The sequence below is a fragment of the Caretta caretta genome, chromosome 2 (genome assembly GCF_965140235.1).
Source record: "Caretta caretta isolate rCarCar2 chromosome 2, rCarCar1.hap1, whole genome shotgun sequence".
NCBI lineage: Eukaryota > Metazoa > Chordata > Testudines > Cheloniidae > Caretta > Caretta caretta.
Window position 1 is genome coordinate 29,001,736 of NC_134207.1, and position 23,681 is coordinate 29,025,416.

The 23,681-nt window shown below is 41.6% G+C and overlaps 1 long non-coding RNA gene across 1 annotated transcript in view; it reads right to left on the reverse strand.

Moving 5' to 3' along the window:
• Positions 1–1,849: 1,849 nt before the first annotated feature.
• LOC142070733 (uncharacterized) overlaps positions 1,850–23,681 on the reverse strand; it is a 131,688-nt gene continuing 109,856 nt past the window's right edge. The window contains exons 2-3 of the long non-coding RNA XR_012666685.1: positions 22,367–22,532; positions 1,850–1,903 (exon numbers count right to left, since the gene is read on the reverse strand). This is a non-coding gene — a long non-coding RNA (uncharacterized LOC142070733). The remainder of the gene's footprint in view (positions 1,904–22,366; positions 22,533–23,681) is intronic.

Genomic DNA, 23,681 nt, shown 5'->3' on the forward strand with positions numbered 1-23,681 from the left:
TTCTTGTCACTAGAACTTGCAAACTGTCAAATTTTGATTCTCTCTTTTCCCTGGTGCTATTTTGTAAATTTTGCCACGAGGAGAAACTATATTTCACTAACAGAACTGGTTTGCCCTGAGAATAAATGAAAGCGTGCATCACAGCAGAGCAAGGAAGGAAAAAGAAAGTTCAAAAGGAAAATTCTATGAGCAGAGCCTTGCAGTAACATCTTTTGCTGTAACATATCACCTTATTCAGGGAACCTAAAAGATGTACAAGCTCTGGGAAACATGCATGCATCTTACACTGGGAACTGTTCCCATGTATCTAATAGCAGATTTTGGCCCAAGAGTAGCAAAGTTGATATGGGTCAGTGCTTGACTGCAAAATCTACAGTGGAATGTAGTTGGTGACCAAATAGTTCACACTGCTCTGAATCAGTACAGAATCAATGCTAGGTTGTGGGAACCGTTGCTAAGTTGTGTAGCAGAATTGCCACAGATGTGACTAGAACCTGGTGAATATTACAAAACATTTTCAGCTTATTGACTGGAACTTCAAAACAAATTCACCTCCGCTATTTCCCTGCATCTGTTATGTTTGCATTTTGCTAATGTGTACTGAATGAGCTTACTGTGAGAAATGTTAATGGGAAGAGTTAATTTTAAGTTGACTTTGAGGAATATTCACAGATTGTGAATTTGGTATTTGTAAATGTGAACATTTTGCACCAGAAGCCTGATTGTAACACTTATGATTTTCCTTCATGTGTCGCTGCACTTTCTTTCATGCAGCCCCCAACACACAAAGTGCCCTTTCTGAACTAAGCTCCTAACTTCATACATACCCCAACATAGGTGCCTCCCTGCAGCTGACAGTTAGGATGTTAACTCCATGCGATGAGTGGCACATAGGACACACTCTTCTGGTTGGCAAGTTTCATTGGTTAGATTAGGTGGGGAGCCACTTAGCATGCTGGCTTTTGCAGATCACATTCTTAGGTGTGGACAAATTGGAGAAAGTCCAGAGGAGAGCAACAAAAATGATTAAAGGTTTAGAACACATGACCTATGAGGAAACATTGAAAAAAAAAAGGTTTGTTTGGTCTTGGAAAGAAGGGGGGGGGGGCATAGGTTTTCAAGTACAGAAAAGGTTGTTACAAGGAGGAGGAAGAAAAACAGTTTTTTTCTTATCCTCTGAGGATAGGACAAGAAGCAATGGGCTTAAATTGCAGAAAGAGAGGTTAGGTTGGACATTAGGAAAAAAATTCCTAACTGTCAGAGTAGTTAAGCACTGGAATAAATTTCCTAGGGTTTGTCTTACTAAAGAAATCACCAGCAAGCAAAGATCAATCATGGCTAATTTTAGCCAAAAAGGATATTTCCCCCCCTAAAATTATGATACAGGGTATTATCATGGAAGCAGTTTTGCAACTTTCATGGTGTTATAGAATCTACTGCCAAGTGTTTCAAACAGTGCTGGGGACAATGATAGAACTAACTAACAGTTGCAGCGAGTAGAAAGCGGTCCACATGACAAATGCCACAATTAGCATTTATTAGCTCCCTTGATGGAAATCTCAACAGAATGGGCCTGGCACCTGAACTACCTTCTCATCATAGAGTTGGTCTCTACAGGTCAGGGCAGGAACACATGTGCATGTGTGGGAAGACTACCTGGATGCTGCTGCATTTTCCCCCCTTAACAATGGCTAGCCTCTGTCTGTTGTGTAACAAATGATATTGATCCTATTCAGCTGGATCCATATTGAAGACAGACTTTCACACAGGAGAAAATATTGTTTATTTCACAAACCTTACCATGGGCCTGTCATGTTCAGCATTCCTTACACTGTGATTTCCAATCATTTTGCTTGAGTAAGAACTTTCCTGTCACATACTGTCTCTCCATTTTTGCTTATTTCTGCAATATAGCCACAATCCAGTATTAGTAACATAGCAGATTATTGTCCTCTGTTTTCGGCTATTAAGAATCACATGGCATTTTTACAAGAGTAGAGGCTTTACTTCAGTCTTCCAGTGACAATATTCCGTTCCCAACACTGTTACGATGCGCTTTTAGCTCTGTCATAGGCATTAAAGCAAGTGAGTCAGCTTCCTAAAGAAAACAAGTGCTCCAGTTCACATTGGTCTTTCAAACCATCTTGGGGAAAGAGACTATAACATCTCTCACCCCGCAAAACAACAACAAAGATTACTATTATAAGTTATAGTATAATCAAGATAAATCTCCTAGGCTCAGATACTCAAAGGTATTTAGTCTCCTAACTTTCATGGAAGTTAGGAACCTAAATGTCTTTGAGGATCTGGGCCTGAACTACACTCACATGAGGATTATTAGCCACCTGTGAAACAGAAAGATCCATTTGCCTGATGCTTCTGTTTTTTATACTGACACACATGCCCTGGGTTTTCATTTGATAACCTGTTGCACTTGTGCCTGGAGCAGGGCTTGATTAATCTGGCTCTTATACTCACTAGTACTCTGACAACGCTCTAATTAGCTTTTTAATGAGGAGTAAGCTCTCTCTCTCTCTCTCTCTCTCTCTCTCTGGCCTGGTGACTATTCAAGTATTTTATACGAAGTGGAACAGCTTCAGCAGGAGTGATTGAAAAAGACCCACCTGAGAATATCCCATAGTCTGATGGACATTCAAATAGAAAAAGAAAGACCAAAGTTCAAATTCCTACTCCAGATCAGGGATTTGAACCTGTGTCTCCCACCTCCACATAGGAAAGCTATAGCCACTGGGCCAAAAGCTATAAAGTGGGCATTACTAGTGCTCTCTCCTCCTCTGTCCACTTTTTGAATCTAGTGCTTTTTGTTTTTTAAGATGGCCAAAACTCTTTGATTAATTCATTTCAAATTTGAGAATAGGGGTTGATCAAAGTGCGTTTTTTGACAAATAAATTATTCATCCAAAAAAATCCACCCAGCACAAGAGTGTTTCACTTTCCTATCTTTGCCCTCTTCTGTATGACAGAATCAGAGTAAACTGTTTAATTGCAACCACGTGCCCTCCTAGTTCACTAGGGGGGAAAAAGCCCCACAAACCAAACAAACAAGATGCCCAGGAGAAAATAAATTGTTGTTAAGTACTTAAACTTTACAAGAGATGCTGATAAAATTGGATGATATTGAAGGCAAATGTGCAAAATAACAGTAAAATGGTGGTAAATTTACAAAACTGAGTTCACGTTCTTTTTTTCTCTGAGTCATCAATGAAGGAAAGTCATATCTTTCATGCCACAGTCACATATAACAAGCAAGCAGTTCTCTCTGGAATGACTCTAACCCAAAGAAACCCTTGAGCTAGTGAGATTTTAAGGTATCAGCCAGCTCCGTGATACTGAGTTCCTATATAAAAAAATTGAAATATCACAGGGAGTCCTGCTGGAAACAGAATAAGTCTTAGGTCAGGAAGGGGGGGTAATGTAAGAAAAAAATGAGGTAACAGAGAATGAGAATCATAAGTGCCATAGCAAAAGGCTCAGCCAGACATCTCATTATATTCTGAGGAAAGGTGGATGAAATTGGCACACTGATGTAATTGAGCAGTGATTTTTAATGTCCATGAAAGGTGGAAGACCAGGAAATTCCTCCCAGCTAAATTATCTGTTTCCAGGCCAGGCAATATCTTTTCTCTTCCGCTCTATATTTCTCAGTGATTTTCATTGTCGGTTGCTATATATCACAACATCCACTCTTCTGTGAAACTCTGAGATCTTTCAGTCTCTTTTTTCTAGGAATTTCATAACTAAATCATTGACAAGAAGCAGGATCAGGGATCAGGATAGGTCATACAGTTAGCTAAAGAGAAAGATGTTATCATAGGAAACAAAGATCAGTCTGGGATGAATGGAGAGAGTAGGAAAGAAAAAAGAAAATGTGGGTAGTAGGGAGGGAGAAGATCACAAAAGGTTCATGTAATCTTTGGATTAGCATTAAAAAAATCTATGGATAGGTTACTAAAATTTATCTGAACCAAACCAATGAACCTTCTGAGGAGTCACCTTATTGTGATTAAAATTAAAACAGTTAAGACCAAGATTTTCAAAAGGGACAATTTTCGAAAAAGACACTTTAATGGGATCTGATTTTCTGAGGTTGGTTGTAAAAAACTTGCTGAAAACCAGGCCCTTTTAAGGTGTCTCAGATTGCGCACCCAAAAGCTGAGGCACGCAAAATGACTAGTCATTTTTGAAAATCTTGGTCATAGTTTCCTTTTGGCTAAGCCTCCTAATTTGCTCTGAATTAAAAGCAAAACAGTGTTGAGTACCAGTTGTTACTTTGGTTAATTTACAACAACCAAGACAGTAGCATACTTAGCCTAATGCTTATCGCAAAATTAGACAGCAAAGATTTTGGTGTAGATGTTAGGAGCTCAAATAATATTCCTATATAGCATTTTGGGACTAAATCCTGCCCTCCCATCTAAAGTTTCATGGGAGAGCTCAAGTTCAGAAGAAATTTCTGGGGATTCTAAGCCACATTGCTTTCATTTCAGAGTAACAGCCGTGTTAGTCTGTATTCGCAAAAAGAAAAGGAGTACTTGTGGCACCTTAGAGACTAACCAATTTATTTGAGCATGAAGTGAGCTGTAGCTCACGAAAGCTCATGCTCAAATAAATTGGTTAGTCTCTAAGGTGCCACAAGTACTCCTTTTCTTATTGCTTTCATTGAATCTTCGATCCAGATAACAGTATACCTCTCCATTTAGTGAGCAGGGATATGGCCCTCCAATCCCACAGATTTTTTGAGATTCACTGTAAATCTCCATAGTATTCCCCAAGCGTCCTTGCTGCTTTCTAAAACACTCACCTGTTATGACAGTACAGCTCCTGATGCACCATGTGCATTATAATATATGGGTTAATATTGTTTTACATGGTAAAATGTAGAGGGGATGATGTAGTGGAGTACTTTGTGAAGGGATAATTCTGCCCTGAGACATTCTGGGACCAGAGAGAGCAAATGAAATCCTGAAGAAGAAGCAGCCCATCAGTAGCAATTGTGTAGCTCCAAACTCTCCTCTCTGAGAGAAGTCTATGGATGATGTCAGTGTATGGGATATTGAACCATTATTGAAGTAACTATAAGGAAAAAATATTATGCTACATATAGATGGGGAAAGGACAACTGAACAGAATACTTACTAATTTGCAGGTTCAAGATATGAAGCAGATCCTGTTAGTTAAGTGTCCTTAATGTTATTTGTAGGAAAGGTCAAATTTTGCCATCTAATCTATTTTGGAGCGACAATTGGGTTTTCAATAAAACAAAATGTTTTGTGAAAAGTGTTTGCTTTCTGCAGAAAATCTCAAGTTCTTACTGAAAAACAGAACATCCAAAAATGAAAAATTTCAACCTCTAATCAAAAATATTCAATTTGAAAACATAGCTGCAGTATTTTATGGGAGTTGTTATTCATGTCTTATGCCCCATTCTTTTCTATGGGCCAGCTTCCCTAGCCAAATTACATCTGTCATGATGCACCACAGTCAGAGACTCCCATAGTGCACCACAGTGATTCAACATGAGTGGAGACTTTTGTACATCAAGGGAGATATTATCTGGTCAAGCCACCTAGTCCATAGAGGTTAAGCATGGGCATGAGGTACTTTAACTACACTTCTCATGAGGAACCGTGACAGCACTTCTGAATCAAAATTTTTGGGTTTCATCTGAACATTTTCAGACAAAAAAGTTTTGGTTTTCAATTTTTTGCCAAAAGTTTAAACTTTCCATGAAGTGGGTGGGGGGAAATCTAGTTATTTATATTCAAGTTTGTAAACAGGTTATTTTTATTTATTCTTCCTTGTAATGTGTGTTTGGGAAGGATTTCTTGTTACCCATCCAGTGCACTCACCATAATTTATAATGGACTTTAGATTGTGTATACTCTGCATAACTTCCACTAGCACTAGCTTTTCTTATCTTAGAAGATAGCAGGGTAGATGCTGCAGTGGAGAATGGAGTTAGTAGCTAGAGCTATCTGGAGTAGAGCTAGAACTGTTTGGGATTTCCCAAAAAAAGGCCTTAGAAATCTCACCAAAGCTTGAGTTTCAGCAGCTCTGCATTAGCATGTTATTGACTCAAGTAACAGCTACCACAGTGAGTGGTCTACTGTTTATATTTAAATTCTATTCCTACACTGGTTATTTTCCTTATAGAGTGATTATTGACACGCTTAGAGTGAATTCAGGAATTCCTTCTGTATATAGGAAGGGCACTGGGGTAAAATCTCTCCTAATATCAAGCAGACTGTATTCATGATCAGGGCCTCCCAACTCCTACAGATGTGGGAGTTGAGATCCTGCAGTAGCTCATCTATATAGGAACTTTAAGGCGGTATATAGCCTGAAAAATGCTTATGGCCATCATCTGTGAATGGGAGCTACTAGTTTTGACATATATGGATCCTGTTATTGGGAAGGTAGAGTTTGAAGGATATATTTTCCACACAATCTCCTGCTTTTTTTAAGAGTGGGGACATATTTGTGTTCCCATCACCTTCTCTTCCCTCCCGCATGTCTGTTTTACAGGGGAGAGCTGCTGTTCGAGAGTTGTATAAGCCTATTCGTGTCCTCTGTCGGATAACACAGGGACTTGTGCGGGTGCAAGGGAGCTCAGGAACATCTCTAGAACCCTGCAAATCCATGTATATCGGCAGACCATTTTTGCAGATTGTGGATTGGATGCGGATACAAATTTTCTACCCACACAAGGCTCTAAACATCTCTACAAGTCCTGCTATAGAGAGGGTGTGGAGCCCCCTTGCCGGCTCACCGTATGTCCTCAGAATCAGAGTGGTGCAGAGCTGGCATATACAGGAGTATAAAGTTTTACTCATACTTAACTAAGTCTGGAATTTGGCTCCAAATTTGTACCTAGTTGGCATCTGTGACCATCATGATTTCCAGCTTACTACATAGCAAACTGATCCATGCTATCTTTTAAATGATGAAATCTGTCTTTCTCTATGTAGCTTCCAACCTTTCAGTAGGAAATTCTGAAGCCAGCTGTTCCTCTAATGTGGGAAGCATGCAATAAGCTACTGTTTGCAGTGCCCTTTCAAAATGACTTGGAGGGATTACTCGTCTTAAGTAAGGATTGTATTGATCAGGGTTGTGTAAAGCAAGATGCTCCTTGATTTCCATTTCAAGCCTTTGTGCAAGAGTTTCCTATATGCAGCGAGGCATTCAGCCATCTTCTTTTATCACACTTATCCATACATGGAGTGGCTAGGAATGGAAACTGGGTGGTGGGAATCAGAAGTAATTATCTGGAGAATAGCTCCCTTTCTGGCTGACGGTGATAAGGGGAGACATGACTGAAAGGACATCTAAGTCTATTTTAGTGTACAGACAAATATACAAACTAAAACAGGTCAAAAAGTTTCCAATGAAACATTTCTCTAGCAGAAAAGTCACTCAGCTGAAATCAATACGGTCCATGGGAATATATTGATTTAGAAAAAAAATGCATTACAAAAATAGAAATGAAACATCTATATATAAGGCATTCCACCTTATTGGAATGGAAAATTTTGATTTTTCATTTTAAAATAACTTTTTGTTTTGACATTTATTTTTATATTATAGATAGATACAATTATGTAAATATAATAAAAATAAACAACTTGAAATTAAAACAAAATATTTCAACGGAGCGAAAACAAAATTTCTTTAAAAGTTGTGTTTCACAGAAAATTTCAAAATTTGATATTTTTTTCTAATTCAGAACAAAAACAAATTTCACAATCAAAGAATTTCCAATGAAATTGAAATTCCAGCTTCTGACAAACTCTGAACCCTGGTATACGTAGGACAGAATCTAGGCTAGCACATTCACCTAATGTTGTATATGCCACAGCAAAAGCAAACTTGAATTGCTAATTCATGCCAGACTGTTGATTTCTGACCAAAGATTTTCTTATGTCACTTTTATAGTATGTTATGCTGATACCACTATGTCTAGTGCATATTCAGTAGGGGTTTCTCCCCTCTTTTTTCTTTGTATTTCCTTAATCTACTAATGTTGAGGTGCCCTTCTTGTATATGTTAGTATGTTAATGATTTCAACTCATTATCATATACATCAGTTCATTGCCATGGCACTCTTGTGGTTGGATGTGCTTTATAAATCTTTCCAAAAGCTGGTGTTAGGTCATTTTACTGTGATTGGCTTATGTTATTATGGACAAAATTCCCCCTTACACTCTACCTCCAGTTCCCCCAAACTTAGGGGTTAACTAAGATTATCTATGCCAAAGTTCATCTCCAGCCTCATGCTAACTGCTGAAACTGATATAAGCCTGTATGTTCCTTGCATTATTGCTGAATATAATAAAGGCAGAATAATAAAGGCAAGGCAGTGAATATAGTAAAGGCAAGCTAGCCCTATGGGCTACCTCCTTCACATACAATCCCAGCTACTGGATGGTAATACAATTTGCCAATGTATGCAACATGATATCACATTTAATAGTGGCTTCTCTTCTGGTTGCATCATATTTCAAATATTCTTATCCCAATTTAGCTGAGGGCTAGCTTTCTCAGCTTTATGTAGATCTCAGAATGGCTCAGGGCCAAAGTGATGTAAAAAGAACAAAAGGCACAGAAGTATACTAAAAAATAACAAAGTGAAATGATGGTTACAGATAACTCAACCCATATTCAGATTTACTTCTTCCTCAAAGGGGAAGTATTCCCTTTAGTGGGCATCATGATAAAACCAGTAGCAGCAAATTCAGTATTACTACCACAGCCATTTGACCTTAGCTAATAAGCCTCATAAGCCTTCAATTCACAAGCTCCTGAAAAGGCTAAACATTTTTGAACTAGTGAATTGGAGCTCTAACAGCATAATGTCCTTGCAGGAACTGGGAAATGAAATGTGAATGCCTTCTTGTGAGTTATTACCAACTATTTTGGATATTCTCAAAGGGTAATAGAAATAAGAAAAATACACTTGCATGTTTTCCAAGATTCCAAGCTGTTGTTATTTACAAAATATGTATTACTCTTGGGGGGGGGTATTCTCAACTAAATTACGTCTCAAACAAACATTGCAAACTACCTTGATCTGTCATACATGGGATTTAGAAAAGGAAGCACAAAGAAATGAAAATAGCTATTAACTTGAAATACCCCTTGTCTGTCTTAGGTTGGACTGCCAAAGAAAGGCATGAATAATTAGAGAACAGTTTTGAAAATGTAGATCCAAACATCTTCTCAAGTGTCAAATTGCATAGCTGTGTCCCATGCTGATTTGGAAATAAAGCTCAGGGTCCTTGACTCCAGTATCTCTTCTCTAACAGTTAAGATTTGTCTACGTGGTGCGTTAGTGTGTGCCAGCAGAAATGTAAATTTCAGTGCACACTAACATGTCATGCACTAATTGGAAGTGTGGACCCTGCTGACAAGCATCAATAGTTCCCAATTCCCAGCAGAATCCACATGGCCATTTAGCGTATGACATGCTAGTATGCACTGGAACTTACACCCCAGCTGCTGTGTGCTAACACACCCTGTAGACAAAACCTTAGACCACACCGTCTCTCTTTTGACAAAGGGATTTTGTATGAGGGATATGCATTATTATTGTGATTTATTGATTTGTATTGGGGTAACACCTACAGGACTTAGGACCCAGCTGTGTGAGGTGCTGTACAGCATAAAGATGAAGAGCTTGCAATCTAACCAGTCAAGACAAAGATGGGGGAGGAAAGGATACAGAATACAAGTGGCATACAGAATGATGGCTTGCCAGCATCATGCTTATCCTTTTACAAGTGCCACAATTTTTGGTTGGTTGATATTTTGTTGCATTTTTTAAAAAAATGGGGGGTTATTTGGTTAACTGTTTATATTACATGGGGGAGGGTGAATGAGGGAAGGAACAAATTGGGTAAGGAGGAAGGAAATGATGGAGAAAAAAATGTGTGGAAGTTGAAGTGATAGTGAAGTGAAGAGTCTGTGGAGGAAGGAGCTGGAGTCAGCAGCCAATCGGCAGAGGAGAAAGAATATTCACTGCAAAATCCTTAGAAAGCAATCTGATGACATCATCTACAGGCGCCAACTTCCCCTGCTCTGCCCCCAGCTTCACTCCCACCTGACCCCTTCTCTCAAACCCCCACCCCGCTTCTTCCTACTCCCTACTCTGTCCCAGGCCCTGCCCCCACCCCACCCTTTCCCTCAAGCCCCACCCCTGCCCTGCCTCTTCCCTGCCTCTTCCTACCGCCTCCTCTGAGCGTGCCCCATCTCTGATCCTCTCCCTCCCTCCCCCTCCCAACACCTCCTGAAAGCTGCAGAACAGCTGATCGCAGCACGCACTGGGAGGGAGGGGAAGGAGTTGATCGGTGGGACTGCCAGAGGACAGGAGGTTCTGGGCGGGAGGGGATGAGCTGGCTGCCAGTGGGTGCTAAGCACATGCTAAATTTTGTCCAGGGCACTCCGATCCTGGAGCACACATGGAATCAGCACCTATGACATCATCAGTGTCCATCAGTCCCTGTTTAGGCTGTTTCTTCTGTTTCCTTCCATTGGCTTGAGTTCTCCTGTCCCTCAGACTGGCTCTGCTCTGTAGTTTTTTTCTTACCCTACTACATATGGCAAGGTTCAGCCGATTAGTGAATAGATGTTTATGGAACATTCACTGCCATTGTATCGAAGATAAGTAGACAGTAGGTCCCTGTGCTCAGGGCTGGCTCCAGCATTTTTGCCACCGCAAGCAGCAAAAAAACCCCAACTTGCCGCCGAATGGGGAGGCGGAATCCTGCCCGCCGAACACGGAGGAGGAGTGATGGTGCAGCCACTGAATTGCTGCTGGCGACCGAAGAAGAGTCATGTCCCCGCCGCAAAATTGCCGCCCCAGAGCCCAATGTCCTGCTGCCCCTTTACATTTGCCGACCCAGGCACCTGCTTGGTTCGCTGGTGCCTGGAGCCGGCCATGCCTATGCTGTAATAAGCTCTGTTGGGGTAGACCCATGCTGATCCGCTTTGAAGTCAATATAAGTTGATTCAGGTATAGGGCTCCTTCCACCAGAGATGATTTCAGGATCAGAACCTAAGTCTTTCAGAAAAAATAAAAAGAAGACAGAATTTCTGTTTGTGGTGACAACAGTTGATTCTGTACCTCTGGAGTCACAGCTGTTCGCATTGGCTCCAGTTTATTGCAGTATGCCCCTTTCTCTGCCACCCCACTTTCTTGGAATAGTTTTCCCCCAAATTGTACACCTATTTCCATTACTGTCTATTGTCAAAAAATTAGCTCATCATCCCACTGTTTTCCAACTGCCTCCTTACAGTACATACTTCTTCATATCTTAGGTTACTTCCTGAGCCCCACAGTCCCTTGTGACTTTCCAACTGTCTCAGCACCTGTTGGTTAGTTAGTTTTTAGACACATTTATTTGTTTCATTTCTTGCTGCTAGTACATTGCTAAAGTATCTCCTACAGCAGTTTTCAAAATATGCTAAGGGTTACTGCTTGGTAAAATTCCACTCTCTAGTCTTAGCTTCATTTTAACTCTAAAGCAAAATCAGAGTCTTGCTCCCAGGAAAGCCTTAAAATCTTTATTGACCTATCTTTAAGTGCTATCACCCTTAATACTCAAAAAGAAAAGGAGGACTTGTGGCACCTTAGAGACTAACAAGAGACTGACAAATTTATTTGAGCATAAGCTTTTCGTGAGCTACAGCTCACTTCATCGGATGCAAGCTTATGCTCAAATAAATTTGTTAGTCTCTAAGGTGCCACAAGTACTCCTTTTCTTTTTGCGAATACAGACTAACATGGCTGCTACTCTGAAACCTTAATACTCAGTTACCAGGTTTATTTGATAGTGTTTTTTTCTGAGCTGTCAAATTGGACAAAAAATTCTGTGCAGTTTGACCACATAGAGTAGACTAAACTAGGGCTTTTGTGGCCAAAATAACTTGTTTTACAGAAACTTGAAAAGGCCTGGTTGGGCTAGATTCCAATTGCAGGAAGAGTAAACCAGTATGGAACTTAAACCCCTGCATGTTGTTTTTGGTGTCATTTTCTGCACATCATCAGTTCTTCTATAACTAAAATTGCCCTAATATGGAGACAAAAGATAGATTTAAACTAAACATGGTCTCTTTGTAAATAATTTGTATTATAAGAATTATTATATATACCAAAGTGAATGTACCCATTTATCAGGGAAGAGATAAAATTACTCAGATATGGTATATATTTGATAAAACTAAATTGTGTAACACATTATGAGCCATCGATGTGTAGGCAGAGGGATAAACAAGAATTCTTCCCTCTTACATGACTTCCCAGACTCTCTACGATGTGAGGGAAATATATAAAATATGGATAATATTATTATTAAAATATGGATTCTATTAATATAGGGATTCATAAATTAGAGCTAATTTAGGTATGTCAAGACATAACTTTCTGCCTAGACCTGAGAAATTATACAGAATCTCTCATGTAGCTAAAACAGATTGTTTGTAGCAAGGGCTAGTTGTAGCAAGACCTACAAAGCCAAAGTGACGTCTTTTAAGCTAAGAAGTGTATTAGTGACCAGTACATGACCAGAAGATCTAATGGTCGATTGAGTGGCCATAGATATATTCATTGCTGGAAAAGCAAAAATCCAGCTCAGTGTCAGGGTCCAACGTATGGGCTATCTGACCCATTGGTTGAAGCCAGTGGTAGAGTCAGGGCCCTGGTCACGCAAAGGATCAAAGCCAAAATCAGCAACTGAGATAAGGACAAGGAAGCAGGAACAAGGCAGGGTAACAGGGGCCAGGCAAGGGAGCAGGGAGTTGATCTCAGAGGTCTGGGCATCAACAGGCCTAGCAACTAGTTGCTCAGACAAGGGATATGACAGGAAAAGGAAGCTTTATATGCAGTGATGTACAATCTGCTAAGTCATTGGTCATAGCCAGAGCTGGATTTAGGGGCAGGCAACCCAGGTGACCACATGGGGTGCTGGGCTTAGGGGGCCACTGGGCTCGGGGTGTTATTTTTGTTCTCAGTGAGAAAAGGGAAAATAGAATGTTTGAAGGAAAATGTTTCAGGTATTCTGTATGTGGATTCATTTCTCACTAACCTCCTAGAATGTTCTGGATCTTTGTAGAATCTCATGGAACCTTCCAGATTTTCTGAGAACTACATTTTCCTTGAACCTCCTAGAATGTTGTCAACCATGCCCTTGTGGGTATATAAGGGGTGGGCGTCGCCAGTAAGTCAGTGATATATAAGAACAAAGTGAAGGGAAGTGAGAGCTCAGCTGCGATGTTGTGAACCTTGTTTCTGCAAGTGTGAACGTGTGCTTGTGTTTTAAAAATGGAAGAGTGTAAGTAGCAACTAATAAAGGACATACTTAATGAGATTCCAGAGATATCTATCAAACCCCTATCTTTGCAACAATATAAAAGAAATACTGTTACTCCTTTTGCCGTGCTTAACACATAATGTTTGCTGACTTTCTAAAACTGAGGCTATGTCTACACTGCCGCAGTAAGTCGACCTACGCTATGCAACTCCAGCTACGTGAATAAAAGCTGAAGTTGACATACCTTAGGTCGAGTTACCATGGGGTCTACACTGTGGGAGGTCGATGGGAGAAAATCCCCCATCGACTTACCTTACTCTTCTCATTGGAGGTAGAGTACAGGGGTTGACTGGAGAGCGATCTGCAGTCGATTTGGCAGTCTTTACTAGACCTACTAAATCGACTGCTGGTGGATCAATCTCAGAGTGTCGATCCCCACTGTAGTGTAGACCTACCCTGCGGAACATAGACTTTTGCTCTCCCTAATACTGTCTGTTTTCCCCCGTAGAAAATAAAAGATGCCCCCGAAGAAGCCTACAGGAGCTCAGTATAGGAAGTGAAAATTTCAGTTGCAATCTAGTTTGCAGCAAGGGGCAAATTTGATGGAAAATATCTGAAACAGAACAACATAAATGGGGCTTTGGGCAGTAGTGATTGTCACATTGCAGAAGAAATTGAGGCGTGAAGAGTAAATGATGAAAGTCCTATTACTAAGGAATTAGCAGATCTACCTGAAGATAAGGAATGGAAATGTGAGGAAAGTGTTGGAGAATCGTCCAATTTTCCTGGAAGCCTAAAGTAGAGTGATGATAAAGAAGAATGTGGCTCATAGGTAAAGGAGAGTAATGACAAACTTAAATCTTTTTTACATGAAAAGGAGAGAAACGATAAAGGATAATCAGACTTGCATGATGACAGAAAGAGCAATGAAAAAAATTGCACATCAAAAATTGATATATCAGATCCTGCTTTATGGTCAGCGATCCTAAATTCTGCCAATATTGATCAAACAATTTTGAACGGACCAGGCAAAATTTAGTATATGATGTTTCCAGTAAATGAGCATAAGCGACACTTCTCAAAGTCACACTGAAAAAGAGTACTCAAGAATGGTGAAAAACTGAATTGGCAATGGCTAGTTTTCTCAAAATCAACTTACAAAGTGTTCAGTTTTTGTTGCAAAATATTTTACAAGAATGCCAAATTGTTGCTTGTGCTTTCTGTGTACAATTACTGGCATAACTTAGCTGATGCTCTGAAGCAACATAAAAAGTCACTCAGCCATTTTACATTCTACTCCAAATGAACGGAGGTTGAGTCTGGGCTCAAGCTATATAAATGCATAGATGCAGAAAAACAGTGTATTATTAATGCAGAAACCCAGCATTGGAGGAACATGCCTGGAGCATCTGATCTCAATTACCCCCTTCCTTGCCAAGAATAATTTGGCTTTCCGGGGCTCGTCAGATAAGTTGTTCATTGAACATAATGGTAATTTCCTTGGTTTGGTAGGGCTCCTTGGGAAATACGACAATGTCATGCATGAGCACCTATATCGAGTAGTTCGTAAAGAAGCTATAGACCATTACTGCAGCAAAACAATTCAAAACGAATTGACTGACCTTATGGCAAGGAAGGTGCTTGATAACTTATTGATGCATCTCAGCAAAGTGAAGTACTACGCTGTAATAATGGACTGCGCTGCTGACATTAGTCACAGTGAAAAGATGTCATTTACAATAAGATTTGTTGACAATGAGGATGGCGGTATCCAAGTAAAGGAAAACTTTTTCTGTTTCTGGTCTGTGGGTGACTCTACAGGAAAAGGCCTATCTTTTTGAAAGTATTGAATAAGAATAAAATAAAGCTTCAGGCCTGCCGCAGACAAGTCTATGACACCGGCATGAACATAAAGAGAAGAAACAGTGGCCTCCAGGCAAGGATCCTTGTGCTAAATCCAAGAACTTTCTATGTGCTTTGTGGCTCACATTCCCTCAACCTGGTTGTGTCAGTTGCAGTGTCATCTTCTTTAGATTCAGTATCTCCCTTCAAAGTACTGCAAAGGATATACATCCTTCTTTTCAGCATCAGCTATCATGGGGAAGATCCTCACAGATAATGTTCAAAATCTGTCTGTGAAGCCACTCAGTGGGAGAGCCGCACTGACAGCATAAAACTAGTGAGATACCAAATGACTGAGATTTACGATGCCCTGATGGACCTGGTGCAGTAAAGTAAAGCTGAGACCAGAATCTGACACAAGGCACAAAGTCTGGCAAACCAGATCACTGACTTTAAATTTCTGGTCTCAGGTATGGTTTGTGATAATATCCTGTTTCAAGTAAATGTTGTAAACAAGGCATTACAAAATCAGTCAATGGACATTGCGACCATTACTACTTGGATGAGAAGCTGCCTTGATTTCATTGTGGCCTACAGAGCCAATGGATTTTAAGATACCATCACATCTGTCAAAGAAATGGCAAAAAACTTAGGAGTTGAGCCTGTCTTCAAGGAAATTCGTATTTGTCAGAAGAAGAGACAGTTTGGTTACAAGGGCTGATGTGAGGTGATGGGAAGCTCAGAAGAAAAAATCAAGAGGGAGTTTTTTTTCTCATTTGTTGACACTGCTGGAGTATCCATCGAAGAAAGGTTTGAACAAATGAAGCACCACGAAAAGACCTGGGGTTTTTGTATGACCTTAGTAAGCTGCCAGTGGGCAGGAAAATATTCTTGAACAATTGTACAGACCTTCACCGGATGCTAACCCATAGGGAATGTTTTGATATCGATATAGACCTCTATGTTGAATTAGAAAACATCTGTCACATTTTGCAACACAGAAAGCACTCTCCACTTCAAGTTTTCCAACTCATTCATGACTCAAAGCTGAAGGACACTTTTCCTAATGTGTGGATACTTTGAGGATTCTGCTCAGACTGTCAGTCATGAGTGGTGAGTGCAGCTTTTTGAAGATCAGGCTCATTAATCTTTGATCGATGATGGCCAGTGAGAGACTGACATTGCTTGCTGTTTTATCTCTTGAAATGACATTGGGCAGTCATTGGATCTTTCTAATGTTGTGCTTTAGTTCACGAAGGCAAAGACGAGAAAAGCAACCTTTTGCACAAAAGGACTAGGTTAACGTTCTAAGACTGTCACCTTCTGTAACCCTATTTAATACTGATCCACCCAATGATGTCAGTTCAATTTCTTGATCTTATACTTAAAAGTAAAAAGTTTCTATAAGCTTAGAGGAAACAATTTTGTTATTTGCTTATATATAGAATGAATAAATACAGATTTACAAATCCTAGCATGCAAATTTATCGTCTTATATGACAGGGATAAACCACACATGCAAAGTGTGCATCAAAGTAGTGAAATGGGCAACAAATGCAATAAAAATAAGGTATTCAAAAGTTTAACAAATAGAGTGGGGGCACCATTTGGTCTAGGGCAGGGGTTCCCAAACTTGGTTCATGGCTTGTTCAGGGTGAGCCCCTGGCAGGCCACAAGATGCTTTGTTTACCTGAGCATCCGTAGGTACGGCTGCTCGCAGCTTCCAATGGCCGCGGTTCACCATTCCAGGCCAATGAGAGCTGTGGAAAGCAGCGTGGTCTGCGAACCAAGTTTGGGAACCCCTAGTCTAGGGTCAGCCCTGGGTGTAGCTTCAGCTGGTAGGGTATTAGCAGCAGTTCCCTTGTCAGCCCTTGGGATAAGGCTTTTGCTCAACAGGCCTGGGTTTGAAGAGTTAGCTCCCAAGAGTAGGGTTACCACCTTTGAAATGCAAAAAAAAAAAAAATGGCACTCCCTCACAAAGCAAGCCTATGGCTCCAACCCCAGGCAACTCCCCCACACACACATACACTGCCGCTTCAACAGCCAATCATAGTATCTAGAGAAATAACACATATAGATAAGATTGCTAACATCACACATCTCCTCACTCTTGCGTAACTCAAACCCTCTCTCACCACACACACACATGCTGTGCTTGCATGTTGTACTCCTGATGGAATTCTGTGCCAAAAATTTAAAATTATGCACAAAATATTATTAAATACTACAACATTTTGCCAATTTTATTTGTCAGTAAATAAATGTGGCTCCAACATGGCAGTGGGGAGCAGAGATGACTGGCTGCACTGTGCGGAGAGATTACCCTGAAGCCCTCACCTTGCCCTGTACAGAGACTCTGCAGTGAGGCTGCATCCGACCCTGACACAGTGCGAGGGCTGGGCCTGCCCCAGAAACAGCCCGGGGTAGTGCCCCTCTACACCAGGTGCACCAGGTGTGGGTGAACAGGCTCAAGCCAGCAGGATACAAGTGTAAAGGGGCTTAGTGTGGGGGGATCCATGTGTGGGGTTCTGTGTGGGGCAATCTGGGTGCGGATGGCTCAGTGGGAGATCTGGATGCACAGGGGCTTGTTGGGGGTTTCCAGGTGCAGGGGCAATGGGACTCTACAGGGTATCCACGTGAAGGTGGTTAGGGCTCACCAGGGGGATTCTGGGTGTGGGGAGATGGGGCTTAGTGGGTGGTTCTGGGTTTGGGGGGCTCAGTGAGGGTCTGGGTGGGGGAGTGGGGCTTGATGGGGTGGGGTCCAGGTGCAGCTGGGTGGGGCTCAGTGGGGTGGGGGTCTGGATGGTGGGAGGCTCATCGGGAGTGTCCAGGTATAGGGGGGTACAGCTTGTCAGGGTGAGGGTTCGATGGACCTGCTGAACAGGGGAGACCCAGCTGCTGCCGAGTGGATGCCGCATGCCCTCCCACTTCCCCCGCTATTCCCCAACCACCTTTTCTTCTCCATCCCCCTCTCCTCACTCCCACATTCCCCTCCCCCTGCCCTATTTCACTCCCCTTCCTTCCCCACTGCCTCTTCCCCCCACCCCCTCACCCTCCCTTCCCTCATTTCCACCACACCCCCTTAGCCAGCCCCACCACAGGAACTCACTGTTCCACAGAAAATAGGAAGGCTCCCAAAACACAGAAGGGGAGCTTGACTGGCACTAGGACCCAGGAGGTGGCATTCAGCTGCAGAGTCAGGGAAACCAAGACTCAGCCTCCTTCAGCTGGGCAGCTCTGCACTTGCAGAAATGAGGGGTGGCAGTGACACATAACCCTGTGTGCCCCCCATACCTTGCCTCTCTGTGGGGGGGGACAATATCCCCCAAAACTGTGCCCATGGTCATCTCCACTCCCTCCCCCCCCCCCCCCCCCACAGCTTCCCTTTGCTTCCCTGGCATTTTCTGCAGGGAAGCAAAGAAATTCTGTTCAGGGCTGGGGGTGGGGGTTCTGCATGCACACAGTCCCGCAGAATTCCCCCAGGAGTAATACTAGTGTGCAGACAGATGCTGTATTTTCAACAGTTTTGCTCTATCGCTCAGATTGGGGAAGTGGGAACACTGGACACAGAAACTTTTGACATTAGATATCCTAGTGTACTGTGATAATAATACAAATCTTTAGACTCACATAAGAAAAAACCCAGCAGATTAAATTATTTTTCTGGCCAGATTGACTAGAGGCATGTTTTGTGTTGTTCTATGTCAATTTAGCAAGCAGGAGTAATGTGACCCAGATGTTTTAAAAATGGTTCAGGAAGCAACACCGGTATTGTCCAACTACCTGGTTGATCTCTTCCAACTGGCCAGCTGTGTGAGGGTGATGCACAGTGGATGCACAGGGCTGGAAATTAGGAGGTAAAACATCTCCTTCCAGAACCTGGGTATGAACTGGGAGCCATGGTCTGTGGTAAGATGGTCAGGGAGGCCATGGAGGTGGAAGATATGCGTAACTAGAAGTCATGCAATTGGGAGATGTATGCATAGTAAAAAAGGGGCCATTTTGGTGAGTTGGTCCACAATAGTCAGTATGGTGTTGCGGCCTTCAGATTTGTGTAGTTCCACTACAAAATCAAGAGTTATGCATGACTGGGGCCACAAAAGGGTCTCAGATGGCATCAGGAGGTCAAAAGCATGTTTTTGTTCAAGCATAAATGTCACAGGACATGACATAGGACCATACATCATCTTACTTTGTGACCACCAGAATGAGTGGCTACAATGCACAAAGTCTTGGATTGCCCAAAATGACTTGCCAGGGGATATCATGATGTATGCACAGCACTTCCAGTCTTGAGGAACTGTCAGGGACATATAGGCAGCATTGTCATAGAGGAAGTTGTTGACTCAAGAATAGTGGCTAAGGTGGTACAGGGGAGACCCACCTTGGATGAAGTTCAGAGTTTAGAAAAAAAAAGGATTGTTAGGGAGAGCTACTTGAAGCATGGCAAGGAGGTCTGAGGATACAGACCCACAAATGGAATGGTGTGGTTTTAATATGCCAGGTGATATTTTTTTGGCATTAGTGGGTTCTGTATAGCGTTTCCCTTCTGTGAGAGGGCTTCAACTTTGCCATTCTTGTTGCTTGGACAATATGTGGTTGTGAAATTGAATCTCAAGAAGAATAGGGCACAATGCAACTGCTGCTAATTCAGCTCCTTGGAAGATTGTAGATATTCTAGATTCTTATGGTCAGTTAAGACTAGGATGGAATGTTTGGCCCCCTCAAGGTAGTGTCTTGAAGTTTCCAGTCCAGCCTTAATGGCGAGTAATTACTTGTCTGCTATTTCATAATTGTGTTCAACTCGGGTGAGTTTTCATGAAAAATATGAACCTTGGATGCATCTCGTGCTGTGACCCCATTTCTTGGGATAGTACAACCCCGATAGCTACATCAGAGATGCCAGTCTCAAAGACAAAGTGTTGGTCAAGATCAGGGTGAACCAGCATCAGGACAGATGTGAAAGCTATCTTCAGGCATTCGCAGGCCTGGTGGGCCTTCATCAGCCAATGAAACCTTGCAGGTTTGCAGAGGATGGCAGTTTCAGGGGCTCTGACCTTTGAGAAAACTCTATGACCATCTGAAAGTCTTGGATGCTTCAAGGTTCAGCCCAATCCCAAACTGCAGATACCCTAGGAGGATCCATCAATAGTCCATCTGCTAACAGACTGAACCCCCAAAATTCAGTGAATGATTGGTCGAATATGCACTTTTTGTTCAGGTGCTGGAAAGTGGTGGACCCCATGCCCAGGGAGCTCATTGCAGGACTGAGGGTCATAATCAATAGGGATGGGCAAAGTGCTACATATCAAATACGAAGTCACTCAAATGTCAGTAAAAATTGGAGCTCATCTCACTCTTTTATGGGTGGATGGATGAATCGATTTTTTTCCCCTTTCTTGCCCCTGATTTTAGCTTGACCCAGAAGCTGAAATTCTGGAATGAGGAATGGCAAAAAGTCTGTTCTTGCACTATTTCTGGCCTGAAATGGATATAGGTAAATCTAGAACTTCATGAGGATCCAGTTATACTGAACTTCCTAGATCTATTTCAAGGTCAAAGAAGATGAAATAAGCTTTGAATAATCATCCAAATTTCTGCAGCAAAAGTTCCATCCCTTCTTAGATAGAAGCAATCCAAGATGGTGGTCACAATCTGATGCATGTTGTTTTCCCATGACATTTACTTGAGTCAGAAAATTAATATGGAATCAGTACAATTTTTCTGTGGGTAACTGATTATCTAAGGGCTGATAGACTGACAAAGATTTTTTTCTTCTCTGGACTTACAAATAAGCTAGTTTAGGATGGGTCAATTGTGACTTTCTTTAAATTTTTATGAAGTAACTTTCCAGCAAGATGACTAGCTGTCAAAACTTCCATTGTTTTGTATGTACAACGCTATTTATTCTATTACATAAGATATAGTATAAATATGGATAAATGGAGGCCAAATTTGTTCTTGGTATCACCAGTGTAAATCAAGGGTAATTCTACAACAATCAATGTATCCTGTAGAATTTGTCCTATTGTACAAGTGCATTATGTTATGGTTTCACAGATATAGATTGTAAGGAAGGGTTAGAAAATTTGGCCTGGATATCATATGAAGAAAGAAGACTAGGTGAGTTTTCATAGAGCTGTATAGGATCTTAAAAGGAAAATGTGCTATTAATGTTTTTGAGTTAGAGACTAATTTAAACCAAGAGGTCATAGACTGAAGTCAAGAATTAAAATGACATGTAATCATTTATGTACAGGAGATTTCCAACTTGTAGTTATAGTAAAGAACTGACCAAGCAAGAGAAGCAAATATCATGAATTAGTTCACAGGTTATCTAGGCCAATATTTAAAGAAAAAGCCACCCCTAAGTTATGATGACAATTAGCTTTATACAGTTTAATAGATGAGATGTAGTTTGACTGGTATTTACTAGCTTTACATAGACAGGTTTGGATAAATTAAATCTCCCATTATATGTTTCTGAAATGAATTTCTGACCCTTCAGATTACAACCTGGAGAGGTACAATAGTAACACAATCAATATCTCTAAACTGCTCTTCCCACATCGCTTTTTGCATTCCCAAAATAGATGTGATTGTAAAGATCAGTGTACAAGGTTATTGTTCAGTCTGATCTGACAAAACTCGTAAATTCTGGTGGGATCCTACTATCTTTATTTTCCAGCCACTCAAGCTGAAAACAAATCAAAACAAACAAACAAACAAAAAACAACCTGGAACTCAGGGCTAGAAATTTCAGGTTGCAGTGAAAAACTTAGTATTATCATATTCATAACACTTTTTAGCTTCTTTTCTGTGACTAAACCAGTAATCCTGTGAGTTGATTGAACAACTGTACCATATTTTCAATGCTTCCTTATTCAGAACTGACCTGGTTCATTGATTTTTTTTGTATGTTTCCAGTTTAATAAAAAAACAGAGCGTCTTTTAGTTCATTATTTTTATGTTCATGCTTTGATGAGAACATATAAAAAGTGGGCTTTATGAATCACTCAATCCCAAATGCAATGTAAAACTAATGAGTACATTAAGAGTAAGTTGGCATTTAATCTGTCAAAAGCCTAATAGCTGGTATAAAATTGAGAAGGCTTAGAAAACACACCTGGCAAACAAGCACTCTTTAAAAAATAAAAACATCAAAAGCTAGCCAGATCACAAGCCAAAGGAGAGCTTACCAACGTTACAGGCTGTTGTTTTCAAATGGCTGGTCCAGTGTATTGAAAGGCTCCCACTCTTATTCACTGTCAGTCTTGTTTCCTTGTAGTCTTCCAGATGATATGAATGACACCCACTTACACTGCTTGCAAGAAAGTTATATTTTTGTTGAGACTTATTTCTTGGCTGTAAAATTCAAAAGATACATTTCATAATCATGATGCCAAAATGCCATATAACAAATTCTCTAGTATGCAACTATATGTAAGGGGACTATTGGTCCCTTACTAAAACTCAGTGGGGGATTTTTGGTTGACTAACTCCCAGTACCAAAAGAAAGGGGAAGGGTTGATGGGAAATCAGGACCCTGAGACTGACAGTCCCCAGGAAGCAGGTCAGTGCTGGGAGCAGAGCAACAGAAGCAGCCCAGAGAGCAGACCTGCACTGGGAGGAATGCAACCAGAGCCAGAGAGGCCAGAAAAGCAGTCCAGGAGACTGGAGGCAGAGCAACAGCAGTGCTAGGGCTGGAGCTGCGGCTGGAGTTGGAGCAGTCTGGAACAAGGTGCAGTGAGCGGCTGAGGACAGCAAGGGACCCTGGGTAGCAGGCCCACTGCAGGGAGATGCCCCCAGCCAAAGGCCTTGCAGGCCAGACTTGGAGGGGGATCATAACCTTGGCAGGGTGGGGCTTACACTGTGAAGAAGGGTCCTGCCTCCTAGAGCCTGAAGGCGTGTGGCCACTGCCATAGCAAGTGTCTGACCCGCAGCATCCCTGCAGCCAGGGCCTGAGAAGGAAGCCTGGGACATGTGATGAACAGACTATGAACCTCCCTTACATTCCAGAGACCACTGGTTGTGATGTCCCTGTGCCACAGAGCGGGGTGATGTGTTTTCCTTTAACCTTTCCCATTTTTTTCCTTATTTCTTTAAAAAAAATTGATTGCTGCTTGATAAATTGTATTCGCGTTGAACTGTATGTAATGATCTGTGGGTCAGCAAAGTGTCCAGTGCACCCTGGAGTGTGGACACTCTAGCTCCTATCCTAAGTAAGCGCAACAAGTTGGGGTCTGAGGAATCCTGGGCCCAGCCTTGTTGGTGTTATGAGGACTCTGCCACACATGAGAATGGAAGGGGAGCCATTGAGGTCAGGCAGGCCTCTGGGTAAAGGAAATGGGAATAAGACCTCAGATCCTTTCACTAGCCCATTTCACCAGGGTAGTGCATAAGCCTGGAAAGTTCCCCACAATAGCGGGAAGTTCCCCTACTTACATATGAATCCACTACTCTGTCTGAAGTGCATGGATTCTGAGGGGTTACCGAACCTTTAAGGTCTATAAC